The sequence below is a fragment of the Neophocaena asiaeorientalis genome, unplaced genomic scaffold (assembly GCF_003031525.2).
Source record: "Neophocaena asiaeorientalis asiaeorientalis breed wild unplaced genomic scaffold, Neophocaena_asiaeorientalis_V1.1 scaffold154, whole genome shotgun sequence".
Lineage (NCBI taxonomy): Eukaryota > Metazoa > Chordata > Mammalia > Artiodactyla > Phocoenidae > Neophocaena > Neophocaena asiaeorientalis.
This window is the reverse complement of record NW_020172982.1, coordinates 3,743,624-3,758,649: the sequence shown is the minus strand read 5'-3', so window position 1 is coordinate 3,758,649 and position 15,026 is coordinate 3,743,624. Positions and strand designations below refer to the sequence as shown.

At 39.1% G+C, this 15,026-nt stretch overlaps 1 pseudogene; it reads right to left on the bottom strand.

Moving 5' to 3' along the window:
• Positions 1-1,207: 1,207 nt before the first annotated feature.
• On the bottom strand, positions 1,208-3,054 carry LOC112397770 (serine/arginine-rich splicing factor 11 pseudogene; annotated as a pseudogene).
• Between the last annotated feature and the right edge of the window lie 11,972 nt (positions 3,055-15,026).

Here is a 15,026-nt window from a genome sequence, read left to right as displayed (position 1 = left end):
TCTTTTCTTTTTTTTTTTTTTTAAGTTTAAGGGTTTTCTTATCAAAGTCTTGTAAAACAATTTCAGAAACTGTACACCAACATGGCACAGACTATAGTACTTTTGTTTTTACTGCACAAAAGTGAAGCTTGGAAACTCCTGTAAGAAAACAGTTGCCTAACTACTTTGCATTTCACATGGAATCACTGTGTGCCCCAGATTACTACTGTAGTAACAGTAACACAAAATTGATTGGTTTTATACAACTTGAGATCAACTAAAAAGTACATTATCAAGTAGATTTGTCTTATTTTTAAAAGCATATGAAGGTCAATTTAAAATGCACTATCCCCCTTTTCCAACGAGATTAAAACAGATTAATAAAAGTGGAAAATTGAAAATCAGGACAAGAGATAACTTTCTTTTACAGATGGACTTCAGGATAGGCAGATAACTTTCACTGATGTAGATGTTCAATAAATTATTTTAGGAAAAAAAATTCCCAAACATCTTATGAAAAAGTATACAGCTCTACCTAAAAATATGCTATTTACGTACTGCCAAAGACAGTTTCATTTGAAATCTTGTTTCTGTAATTAAAGTCTAATTATAGCCATCAAAAAAGGTTAGTGCATATATAACCTTTCAAAGTTAAACAAAAGCCACAAAATTTTAGCCGCAAGGCTTAAAGGATTATCTGTTTCAAATGCTCATTTCCGGTTGTAACTACAAGAATGTTAATTTGTCATATCAACAAACAAGACCGTAAGGAGATCCATCATGTTGGAGGATTTGAATGGCATTTAGGATATTCCTGCCACAATTAACATGCAATCAGGGCATTCTCTACATGGCTCTATTATGGCAATGAATCAAATTCTAGAAATACTGTAAGTAAACTTAATAAAGGAGATCATACAACATAAACGATCCATGCCTACTGTAGATGCGTGCAGCTTTTCATTTTTGTTATGAAGCAGACCCAGAATAGTAAAACTGCTTGTTTACTCAATCAGATTTCTACCTGTCAAGAATCGGTTACTCATGTATCATTTTTCTAAAAGCTTTTGGATGTAAATAACTAATATCAACATCAAGAGCTTTATAACCATTTATGACTCAGAGCTGTATACATCTAGATTTGCGATGAACAAATACAGCATTAAGAAATCACACAGCGGAATGACACTGATGCATGTATACAGTTGGATTCCCACAGAGGCAGTATTCAGTCACTCATATACATGTCTTCTTCTTGAGATCATCCACATTCACTTTGGATTCTCTTAGTGAATCACCAGTTCCCTTTTCCACAGAACATTCTTTTGTCTTTGGAGAACCTGGTTCTTTTTGTTTCTTCTCCTCTTTTTTCTCTTTCTCGCTGTCATACCCTTGTTCCTCTTCATTGTAGTCCCACGTAACCTGTTTTACATCTTTATCACGCTCTGATTTTCTTTCCTGTTCCCTTTCCTTATCTTTACTTTTCTTCTTATTGCTTGTGGATCGTTCTCTTCCATCTCTGCTTCTTTCTTTGTCTTTATCTTTCTTCTTCTCCTTTTTCTGTCCGCTAGGGGATGGTGAGCGAGACAGTTTTCTTTTGGGAGACCTAGGCTTTTTAGGAGATCTTGTGCCACTACTGCTTCTTCGTCGTCATCTCTCTCTGCTTGCACTTCTGGAACATCTGGCTGTGCTGTAACTTTTTGGTGGTGTTTTAGAACATTTCTTTTCTTTGTCTTCTTTCTTTTTGTCTCTGTTTTTTGATGTGCTCCTTGACCTTCTACCCCTCTCTCCGGAATGAGATCTTCTCTGTCTTGGACTTTTGGATCATTGTCTACTCCTTGACTTAGAATGTGATCGCCTTCTTGATCTGCTTCTTTCTTTCTTTTTTTTTTTTGCGGTACACGGGCCTCTCATTGTCGTGGCCTCTTCCATTGCAGAGCACAGGCTCCGGACACGCAGGCTCAGCAGCCATGGCTCATGGGCCCAGCTGCTCCGTGGCATGTGGGATCCTCCTGGACCGGGGGCATGAACCCGTGTCCCCTGCATTGGCAGGTGGACTCTCAACCACTGCGCCACCAGGGAAGCCCTTGATCTGCTTCTTGACCACCTGTGCCTAGAAGATGAGGGAATCCTCCTCCTCCTAGAACATCATCTTGACCTCGAGTGCCTTCGTTTTTCTTCCTTCTTACCTGGTCATATAGCAGCAGAAATTAGGAAGTGTGCCTCTGGTACTCTCGTCGTGGCTTCCTCTATTTCTTTACTAGAGGTGTCTGATTTCAGACTTGGTGAAACAAGACGAGCAGCTACATGATTCAACTTGGGATCAACAGTACTCATAAGTTTCAGCCACTGATCGGCAGCAAGAGACTGAGAGTCCAAGTTTGCACCAGGAAGCCCAAGTGCAGCAAGGGCAGGACCAAGAGAGGAGCTCCCAAAGCAGCCAATGGAACAGCGCCAATCTGGGTAAGTGGGTTGGGGGTAGGCAGAAGTCGATCACCAGGCAGAAGACCTGCCACTGCATTAGCTGGTGCCAACAGAGACAAAGCCTTAGTCTCATTAGGAATAACTCCTTCTGCATATGGTACGACCATCAAAGCTCTGTCAACGAATCTAGCGTTTGTCAGATGCTGTGCGGCAACTGCTGAGTCTGGATCATGGAACGTAACAAAGCAGGCTCGGGACGAGAATGGCAAAGGCGGATCATCAGGCGGGAAGAGGTGCAGTTCGTCGATCTTCCCTAGGGAACCGAAGAGGGTCCGCATCTGCTCAGAGCTAGCGCAGATAGTCACCTGGATTATCTTGGTGCCGCTCCCTCCCCCGCCCCCTGGCCCACCGCTGAGGCCCGGGGCCCCAGTGCTGGGGACGATGGTAGTATTGCTTATGGCGCTGCTTGCCTACTCGCTCTCGAGCGAAGTAATTCCAAGACATAAGGCCAGCAACGAGAAGGGCTCCTCTGTCCTCCTGTCCCAGACACTGGCGGTGCTCTGTCTTTTAAGATGACCCATTGCAAACATCAGGAAAGTCTCTTTTAGTACCTTTGCTTTCTGTGTTTGTAACAAAAACAGAAGCAGTCATCACGTATTCAGATTTTAAGACATGGAGCAAACAGCTAAATGGTTTACAGGTATTATCTCATTGTGATCACAATAATTTTGAGAGGTCAGTCTTATATTCACTATTATATGGATATGAAAATCAAAGCTGGGAAAGGTTAACTAATTTATTTAAGAATTTACAGACAGCGAGAAGATTAACTTGGATTTGAACTCACATTTCTAAGATTCTAGAGGCCATGATCTTAATTCCGACATTATACTGTCAAAACATGATGGGTGCTTGCCTAGGTGAATTACCCTATTGATACACTAGCATTAAGGATACATTATTAAAGAAATTCATATAATAATCAACAAATTCTGTACTTTTTAATAGCTCTTAAAATTGTCCTTGAGTCACCATGCAGATTATCACAAAATCTCTGCCCCTCTGTGCTCCTCTAATTCCATTTCCTATTCCTAAAACAATAGCACGCAGGTTAGAGAACAATCTCTTTCCACTGCCCTCTGGGGGGACTAGCCTGCATTGCCTGAGGAACCTGAAATGACCTCCCTTAAGACTCAGTGCTGGGTGTCCTCACCACTCTGTTCCTCTAGACCCACAACTAGAGTGTAACGCCAGCAGACCCCTGAAGGTGAAGTGCGAAGTGAGACCCACGAGGAGGTGCAACTTGGGTTCTCCAGAAAGCAAATTCTGGGATGGAGATTTGCTTACAGGAAGTTTCTTGGGGCATGCTCTCAGGAGTAATAACTGTTAGAGGGAATAATTGGGCTGTGCTGCAGTCACAACAAAGGCCTCAGCCACCCCAGGGGAGAATTGGAGCTGGGAGGCCTATTCATAATTGCACAGCTGGGGGCAGGGAGCTGGACATTAAGTCCCATGTGAACCCGTCAGTGGATGCTGGCTGCCCCAAAAAAGGGGCTGTGATGTCGGGGAGGGCAGCTCTTTTCAACTGAGCATAATTCCTGGAGAAGGCTGAGATCAGGGCTGTCAGCAGGTGCATGCCCAGCAGATGGACACAATTCCTTCAGCCTCGGAGGGGCATCTGAGGACAGAATCCTCTACAAATATGCGTTCATTCTATTGTTATTTTCAATTTAACTACTTTGAGGGACTTTTTAAGTTTTCATAGGCTTCAGTGGGATTTCCAAGTATTATACTCTTTTTTCCTAGAAATTTTTATGAGAAAATCTATTTCAAATACAGTTTATGCACTAAGTTTTGTATCATGATGCATTTAGGAATCACGCTCTCTGTAACTGTGAGGCCTCACTGCATTTTCATCCATCTTTTGAGACAAGTGTAAACAAAGTGACATAATATGTTTGCAGGCTCCTTATTGAGGAAAAAGTAAGTAAATCAAAATTAGGGGCTGCCCTGGTGACACAGTGGTTGAGAGTCCGCCTGCCGATGCAGGGGACATGGGTTCGTGCCCCAGTCCGGGAAGATCCCACATGCCGCGGAGTGGCTGGGCCCGTGCGCCATGGCCGCTGAGCCTGCGCGTCCGGAGCCTGTGCTCCGCAACGGGAGAGGCCACAACAGTGAGAGGCCCGCATACCGCAAAAAAAAAAAAAATTAATTAATTAGGCAGTGTTCTAGTCATTGTGTACATATGATACATTGTTTAATCTTCACAGTAAATCGACGTGAGAGATAACATCATTTCCATTATTCAGAGGAAGAAACTGAGGTTCAGAAAAGTTAGAAATCAGGCAAAATTTCATATCAATGGTTGCTTTAGGAATTCCCTGTTTTAGGGAAAAAGGTGTATTATATGTCTGTATTAGTTATACATTGTTGTATAACAAGTCACCCCCAAATTAATGGATAAATAGTAAACTGTTATCATCTCATGTAATATCTGTGGGTCGTGGAAGTGGCTTAGTTGGGTGATTCTGGCTCAGGGTTCCTCATTCGGTTGGAGCTGAGATGTCCAAGGAACAATATGGAGACTAGGATGGTTAAAATGTTGGAAGGGAGTTATAAGCAGTGTGGCTACAGTCACTGAAAGCCTTGACCAGGGCAGGAAGATGCACTTCGGCTGTTGGTTGGAGGCCTCAGTTACTTGCTGCATGGACGTCCCCGAAGGGCTGCTTGTATGTTCTCACCACATGGTAGTTGGTGATAGAGCAGGAGGAAGCTGCAGTGTCTTCAAGGACCTAGTCTCACAAGTCCCACACAGTCCATTAGGGGCAGTGGAGATGGGCCACACTTTGGGGATGGGAGGCAGTTGACTAATTTAAAAATTTGTAGACATATTTTAAAACCATCACAACATTAAGTATGTTAAAGTAGAGTGTATGCTTTATTTACAAAATTATCATCACAAATTGGGCACATTATAATTGAACCAACTTTCTTCTTTATTTTTAATTGGAGTATAGTTGACTTACAATATTGCATTAGTTTCTGGTGTACAGCAAAGTGATCTAGTTATATATATATATATAGCCATTTTCTTTTCATATCCTTTTCTATCATGGTTTATTACAATATACTGAATATCATTCCTTGTGCTATACAGTAGGACTTTGTTGTTTATCTATTTTATATATAGTAGTGTGTATATGTTAATCCCTAACTCCTAATTTATTTCTCCTTCACCCCCTCTCCCCTTTGGTAACCATAAACTGTTTTCTATGTGTGTGAGTCTGTTTGTATTTTGTAAATAAGTTCATTAGTGTCATATTTTAGATTCCACATATAAGTGATATCATATAGCATTTGCCTTTCTCTGTCTGAGTTACTTCACTTAGTATGATAATCTCTAGGTCCATCCATGTTGTTCTAAATGGCATTATTTCATTGTTTTCTATGGATGAGTAATATTTCATTGTATATATATATATACCACATCTTCTTTATCCATTCATAAACATTTAGATTCCTTCCAGGTCTTGGCTATTGTAAATAGTACTTCTATGAACATTGGGGTGCATGTACCTTTTCAAATTACAGTTTTCTCCAGATATATGCCCAGGAGTGGATCATATGGCAACTCTATTTTTAGTTTTTAAAGGAACCTCCATACTGTTTTCCATAGTGGCTGCAGCAATTTACATTCCCATCAACAGTGTAGGAGGTTGAACCAAATTTCTTGATTGCTACAAGAAGCAGGCCTTTTATATGGCAATATTTTCTTAGTTGTGAATATAGATTTTCTCATGTACAATGTTATGAAGTGGAATGAATGTTCATTCTTTATGGAAATTTTGAATATTTTAAGTATTAAAAGATTGTCTTAATGTAGCAATAAATGTTTTCATGTTTAAAATTATTTTATTCATGAGTTTATCCAGTGATTATTTATTGAGGGCATGCTATTCACCAGTACTGTTCTAGGTGCTGGGGTTAAGGCAACAAACAACACAGGAATCACGATATACCTTCATACGTCTTGCATTTTTATGGCAGAGATGAGCAACAGCAAGTGACCAGATGATTACAAGTAATCTAGATTGTTAGCTATGAGTCAGGGTACAGTAACAGCTGGTGGAGTGTCTGTAGGCAGGGACCTTGGTAGGGGGTGGGGGGAGAGTAAGAGAGGGCACATTTTTGGTTAGCAAAGACCACCCCTGACAGGCTAACACTTGATATGCTCAAGGGACACTATGGAGGCTAGTGTGGCTGAAATGTTGGAAGGGAGTGACAAGAAATGAGGTTGGAAATGTGTCCAGGGACCAGATCCCAAGAGTCTTGGAGGCTATAGGCATTAAAGACTTTGAGTTTTACTTTAAGTGTTATATAAGCCAAGGGAGGCTTGAGAACAAGAGAATGATATGGTCTAACATACATTCTAAAAGCCAGATGCTTTTTGGAGAATAAACTCTAGTGAGATAGAAGTTCAAGCAGGACTCCCAGCTGGGAGATGACCCAGAATCCAGAGATGACAGTGTCTTAGAATAGGGAACAGGACAGGGGAGGGAAATGGTCAGACTCAGGTACATTTGTACAGGAGAGAAATAAAGGGGTAAAGGGTAACCCAAAGGCTCTGACCTCATGGCACTAGTCAGTTAATATATAAATGAGTACTTTTCTCTATAATTTATGCTCACTGCTGAAATGTTTTCAGACATTGCTTTTCCCCTTGAAGAAATTCAGAAAACAACTTAGTTTGAGAGAACATTCTTTACAACTACCAAGTTATTAAATTAACTTTTCCCCGTTACCCAAGCTTTAGTCACATTAATACTGCACTCAGAGAGTGAGAAATCGGTAAAGCCTTTAAATACCCATGATTATTAGTTCATATACGTTTATATAAAATTTGTTTAATAAAAGTATCAATATTTAATTTTAATTTGGTATGAAATGAAGTTTGTTATCCATTTTAAATTTCTTTTGATAACGTTTTTATACTTTAGGAGTCAAAATATTCTATGTCTGGTAATTGAATAATGAAGCACTTGGAAATGAACCTCAAAACTCTCTTCTTTAATTAATAGTCACTATTTTTGTAAAATTTCTCAAGTGGATGGCCTTTCTTATTAGATTTTCTCTTATTTTCTGATTGAGCAGTGCTAACCAAATAATAATCTATGTTATGTCATGTATTAAATATTCCAAACTTTATTTCTTCATGCTGTAGGGTCAGTAGTTTCCATGGATGTTAAAATGTTTTAAATGAGAATTAAAATGGATTCACTGTTCAAATAAGTTTTAGAAATATAAACAAAGTTTAAAAAATTTCCCAGAATTTTCTAGAGCATTCATTGTATCAATGTGCATTTTCTCTGTCCAAAGAGGAAGTACAATTTATATAACTAAAACTTATTGACCAAGTAATGGTTTAATTTCCCCTTTAGTAAAAGGCTTGCCTATCCTTTTCCCTTCATTAATATTACTCTATTCACTTACTTATGGAAAATAGAGTATATATTGATAGTGGATTGAAATTCACTTTGAACTTAATCATTATTATTCATTTTTTTCAATAAATATTTGTTGAGCACCTAGTATGGGTGTTTAGGGCCAGGGATACAGCAGTGAAAAAAATTGACATAATCTCTGATCTTGAGACTTTATATATGGTCTTCAAACTGAGTCCCCATATCTGCTGGAAGAGAAAAAGACATTCCCAGAAACTGATGAATGGTTTTTAGGGAATACAGTTCCAGATTTTCAACTCTGCATAATCTTTCCTAAAACGAATGTACCCGAGAAAGCTCTGCCAAACGGTTCCTGCCCACCCTCTTCTCCCCACAACCCTATCACAAAAGACATTTCTCTAGCTTTGCACAAGAAAAGGATACCATTACCCACCTCTTATCTCACTTATCTTACTTCAGTGCATTGTTTCATGGAGGAAAATCTTCCCAGCACCAGCCCCAGGTTGGTGTTGATGTTAAGAAAGCTAATAACCCTAATCCACTCGTTCTCGCTCAGAGCCCCACCCGCTCACACACACACACACACACACACACACACACACACGCTGTGTCTGTTGTTGTGTCTCCCTCTCCCTTCCTTCCTCCCCCTTTTCCTCCCTCTCTTACACACACACACACACATACTGTGTCTGTTGTTGTGTCTCCCTCTCCCTCCCTTCCTCGCCCTTTTCCTCCCTCTCTTACACACACACACACACACACACACACACACACACCTGTTACGTAAGTGAGAAGTTTGTTGTTTTATTAACTCTCAGTGCTGACCAGAAGGGCGGTCACCTCCAGGATCTCCAGAGTGCCACTGGGAGACATGACTCCTGATAGGTTAGTTCCTGAGCCAGGTCAGCAAGTAATTTCCTGGCTGCTTGGCTCTTCCCAATGTGATGTGTCATGTGGATGTTCTTTTCCTTCTTCTCAAATCAGAGCTAGTTGGAAGTTTAGGAGCCATTAAACTAAAACTCCTGTGAGCTCAACTACACTCCTGGCTAGTAAGCATCCCTGAAAAAGATGTTCAGAGGAAAAAACTGGCTTTAAGGGAAGATACCAAACTTCTTGCTCTGGTGGTAGGCAGTGGTCCATCCGTTACCTGGCAACAGTGATAGGGAAAACCACAGGACCTTAACCAACTATATGAAGGAAATTATAAACGAAGGTTAAAATTTCAAGTTGGCTTTCAGAAGCTCAGGTAACACATCATACATTTGAAATAGTGTAGATTTGCAATAAAAGTATTTAAAAATAATTTAAACTATTTAAGTTGTTTCAATGTCCTGACTATTGTAAATAGAGCTGCAATGAACGTTGTGGTACATGACTCTTTTTGAATTATGGTTTTCTCAGGGTATATGCCCAGTAGTGGGATTGCTGGGTCATATGGTAGTACTATTTTTAGTATCTGCCATACTGTTCTCCATAGTGGCTGTATCAATTATCATTCCCGCCAACAGTGCAAAAGGGTTCCCTTTTCTCATGTCCAATGATAGATGAATGGTTAAAGAATATGTGGTACATATATACAATGGAATATTACTCAGCCATAAAAAGGAACAAAATTGGGTCATTTGTAGAGATGTGGATGGACCTAGAGTCTGTCATACAGAGTTAAGTAAGCCAGAAAGAGAAAAACAAATATCATATATTAATGCATATATGTGGAATCTAGAAAAATGGTACAGATGAACCTATCTGCAGGGCAGGAATAGAGATGCAGATGTAGAGAACAGACATGTGGACACAGTGGGGGAAGGGGAAGTTGGGATGAATTGGGAGATTAGGTTTGACATCAATACACTACCTTGTGTAAAACAGATAGCTAGTGGGAAACCGCTGTATAGCACAGGGAGCTCAGGTCGGTGCTCTGTGATGACCTAGATGGGTGGGATGGGGGGGTGGGAGGGAGGTCCAAGAGGGAGGGGATATAGGTATACATAGAGCTGATTCACTTCACTGTACAACAGAAACTGACACAGCATTGTAAAGCCATATTACTCCAATCAAAACAAAAAGTGTTTAAAAATGTAAAGAGAACATATAGTAAGGTCCCTATTTTTTTTTTTTAATGTGGCATCCCTAAATTATTTAACTCTAAGAACTCTCAAATGAGCTCACGGCCCTGAAATATTGTTTGGCCACAGTCATTTGCCTGCCCCCACCATAAACTGCCCGCCTCCCATGCCCTGTGACCAATCAGGGTTGGAATCATAGCCTCACTTTACGGCACATCCGTTATCCAATTCTGTGAAGGGGCCATCGTTGTGTGAGGAGTGGGGAGAGCCGAGCCCGTTTTGCTGAGTCAGCAGTTCAGGAGTGTTGCTGCCTTAGCTTGAATCCTGGAGGCTTGGGTCCCAGGCAGCTGTTGATAATCCAAGGCAGCTTTTTGGAAGCAGCTCATATCAAATTCCCTTCCCCATTTCTTATTCTTCATTTAAGCTTCATTGAGTCCCCGCTCTTTTGAAATGAAAAGTGTGCTGACTAATACAGTTTGTTTTGTCCAACGAGAAAGTGGATGATACAGGGCCAATAATGTTGAATTATCAAAACATGAATTACAGGAATTTTAAGAAACCATCTCTCTTTCAACCAAACTACAATTCCTTCCTGCCCTCTGCCAGCTCCTGTAGCATTGCCTAAGGGTCCTGCATGATCAGTTGGAATTATTTGGAGTTCGTTTCTCCCTCCCTCCCTCCCTCCCTTCCTTCTTTCTCTCCTTCCTTCCCTTCTTCATTTCTTTTCCATGATACTGCTTGATTGGAGTAAACAAGAATATGGCCTAAATGCCAGGCTTAGCAGATGCAAACCATGAATTATAATGATTTTTCCACCAGTCTTTATTTCAACTGATCTAATTATCTGCCAATTTGGTGTTTCCAGGGTGTGGAGGCCAGAAAAAGTAAATTGGGCTTAAAAAATGCTTTGGAGTAATTTACATCTGCTTTTAAGTAATCAGATTGCAATATCAGTTGATATAATAAAAACAAAATACTGATTTTCCTATTCCAAGTCCTTTTCCAAAGCAATTTATAATGATGTGATCTAACATATCATGTTGAATGTTTTGCTGTGTTCCAGGAACAGTGCTAGTCACTTTAAAATGATTATCTGATTTACTGCGTAGAAATTATGAGATAGGTATTATTCCTATTGTTATTTCTATTTTAAGAAGAATAAGCCTTGGGTGGGAAGAAAATGTCCTTAGATACTAAACACCTCTAAGTATGAAATGCACACTGTTGGTACCCCCCAAAAAAGTACAATATTTTGTTAACATTTTATAGGGATTCCATGTTGAAATGATACCGTTTTCGATATGTTGGGTGAAATAAAATTTGTAACTAAAGTTAAAAAAGAGAAAGAATAAGCTACAGTTGAGAGAATTTAATGAACCTGCCCAGGGTCACACAGCTAGCAAATGGCTTGGCTAGAATTCAAATCAGGTCGATGTATCTCTAGAGCCTGAGGTTTTACCACAGATATCTTACACAGGGTCACACAGCAAATGCTCAGATACGGTTGGTTAAATTATTAGTTTCAATATGTCATTTCACTGTGTTTCAGTTCACCTCTCTGCCACAGCTCCATGATGGATAGAGGAACCTTACTGGTTTGCCTTCTCATTCTGAGTGGCCATTGCCCATCCTGCCTGGGTGCCACCATGAGACACATGGAACTTATTTGAATGGAACCTGCAGGCTGTAGATGAGCCCAGCCAAACCCACTGAGATCAGCTGATTCCAACCTATTCAAACATGAGCATGAGAAGAAATGACAGTTGCTTTAACCCAATGAGGTTTTTTTTTTTTAAATTGAAGTATAGTCGATTTACAACGTTGTGTTAGTTTCAGGTGTACAGCAAAGTGATTCAGTTATACATATATATATATATTTTTTTTCAGATTCTTTTCCCTTAGGGGTTACTCCGAAATATTGAGTATAGTTCCCTGTGCTACACAGTAGGTCCTTGTTGGTGATCCATTTTATATATAGTAGTGTGTGTCTGTTAATCCCAAACTCTAATTTATCCTCCCCGCCTTCCCCTTTGATAACCATAAGTTGGTTTTCTATGTCTGTGAGTCTATTTCTGTTTTGTATATAAATTCATTTGTATCATTTTTTTTAGATTCCACAAATAAGTGATTTATGTTATTTGTCTTTGGCTTACTTCACTTAGTGTGATAATCTCCCTGTCCATCCATGTTGCTGCAGATGGCATTATTTCATTCCTTTTATGGCTGTGTAATATTCAGTTTTATACACCTACCACATCTTCTTTATCCGTTCAGTCCACTGAGATTTGCTGTGGTTTGTTACACAGCATTGTTATGACAATAAGTGACATGTTGCAGAAAAGGAATTAAGATGTTCAAAATGCACTGGCTGAATTTGGTCTGTAGACTTGGGTTTTTTGTTTATTTTGTTGTTTTGTTTTTTTGATCAGAATCATTTTAAACTTCTTTCTAATCTGAATGTCCTCAGGAGGACAGATACCCTCCAATGTGCTATGGTTCCCGAAACTCAAACCAGTTCTACCTGGGATTTCTTACATCCAGTTACATTCCCACCTACTTGGCCCTTGACAGAATTTCAGCTTGTGGTCTTTGCCATAGTCTGTAATGGAGAGGCCCTAAGCTTTCACCTGGTGTATATTTTATCTCCTCCTTGATTTAAATTTACTCTCTAGAGATCTGTATCACATATTGAATTTTTGGAGTAAGTCAGAAACCTGGATAGACTGTGAAAGTCAGTAGGAAATAGTCACTGTTTCGGGTTGTTTTTACTTAGTTTATTTTATATAAACATATATATTATATCACATTATACTATATTATATTGCAGTATAATGGATTCATAGAATTTTGGAATTTTATTTAGATATATAACATATTAAATATATGTAATATTCAATGGAATAATAGAATTATAAATTAGATTAGACCTGAAAATATAAGGCATTAAAAACTGCTTAGTTTACTTGGAAAAATTATGTGGCTTATATCTGTTTAATGATTTAATCACAAGTGGAAATCTTTACTATTGACATAGAGAAATCAAGTGAACTGTTAATTTATAGTACAGTTACAAGTATAATTTTTCCTTCAAATTCTTCAATTTTGGTCACATAAAAATTAATATAAATCTTAGTGATTGTTCTTTGTTTATTCAAAGTAGGTATAATTGAATATGTACATATATTTTCCAATTACCTGTTGGATACATGCAATATAATCTACAGTAAAGTTTTCCTTGGTTCAACTTTTCCTTTGTTTTTATGGGATAAGCCTTAAAACTTTTCCATAAAATAAATTACTTCTCCCAATACAATTTAATTTAGAAAATTACCTGTTTTTGACTATTTTACAATGTGCTCCAAACAGAAAACTGATCTGAGGACGACTCGACTCTATCCATCACAACTGGAATGTAACTTGTCTTGAATGAATTAATGAACAGATGATGGATTTCTTAAGGCATTAAAAGTAACTCATTCAGTAAACCTCACGGTATTTGCCATCACTTATGTGAATGAAAATGAAAGAAGAAAACATCACTGGAAGAGCAGGGAATTGCTTTCCTACCATGGTACTTCTCTGAGCATTCCAGATAGCAGACTTGGGGAAAAATGGCTGGGGGGTTGTCCATTTTAATTAAATGCCAGTGAACTACCTTAAACGAGATTTTAGTCAAGCCACAGTGTCCTTTGTATATGAACATATGTAGCAAAGGGCTGTCAAGGCATTGTGTTTTTAAGAGAATATCTCTATTGAGTATTCTGGTACAGAGAGAAAGACAGTGAGGAATAATAGTCCTGAAAACATATGGTTAATGAAATTGCAGCAGAAGTGAGCGGTTTTAGAAAAGTTTATCTGGTCTGCAACAATGCGTGTTGGTGCTTTGAATTGAAACCCTAAGTGAATATTTTCCTTTGACTCTTTCTTCTTAGTGGCCATTTGTTTATCCCACTTAGCAGATCCCCTGCTGCCCGCTCTACTGTCATTCTGGTTGGAACAGTTGTGCTGAGCTACTATCATCGGTTTTCTTCCTAGTTGAATCTGCCAAGGCTGACAATTATTATACTAAAAAGTGCTTGTTCAGTAATGTTCAGTCATTCAGATTACCTTCCTCATTAGTTTTCTTCCCTGGAGGCAGTGGATATGAACAGTCCCCAGCTCTTCACCTGGGGCTTAGAGATAGAGAAATTTGTTTAGATCTCAGTTATAATTCTATCTTTGATTAATGGCGAAGAGATCTGAGTCTCATTTCTCAGGAGCAGCTGAGGTCCCAAGTAGCCACATATAGACAACCTAGATATGACTTCAGTGTCTCCAAGCTTCACTGGCTTGAGGGAAAGTTCTGGAAACCAAAATACAGAGGGTAAAAAAAAAAAAAGTAGAAACAGGATGTTCTGAATAATTTTTAAAAGTGATTACAGTACTTTATACATAAAATTATTTTTAAATATCACCTAACCTCAGCGTTTGAAATGAGGTGGTATTAGAAAATTTGTTCATGAAGAGCTCATCTCTCTGAATCTCTAAATAACTTTCTGGCAACTGGAAATGAGGTGAAAATTGAAAGGGAGGTAGAAGCTTGTAGCTTTCTCTTCCCAACAAATACTGTGGAAGACGAAATTTGGTTTTGTGTTCTGGACTGAATCTCCTTCCCCATTTCTTAAAATCCCCTCCCCTTTAATTATCTCTTTTTTCTCTACTAGAAGTTTTCCGTGTGTGTGTGTGTGTGTGTGTGTGCGTGTGTGTGTGCGTGTGTGTGTGTGTGTGTGCTATATTTAAGTGCACAAAGCAGAGTCTTTACCTCTGCCCCCCACCATTTGGCATCATACATCTAATACCCTTTACAGTAAATCATGACAAGGAAGTTTCTGCATACAGCATCTCTTTCCATCATCAGAAGGACTAGTTCATTTTCTCTCTGACTCTCCTTCCTCACATTCAGCTGAAGTCCTCATCTTTTATATTTTTAAAGACTATTTTTTTAGAGCAGCTTTGGGTTCATAGCAAAGTTGAGAAGAAATTACAGATTTCACATATACTTGCTGCTCCTATGTATGCATTTGGGATATATAACCCAGAATGCTTTCTGCTTTGT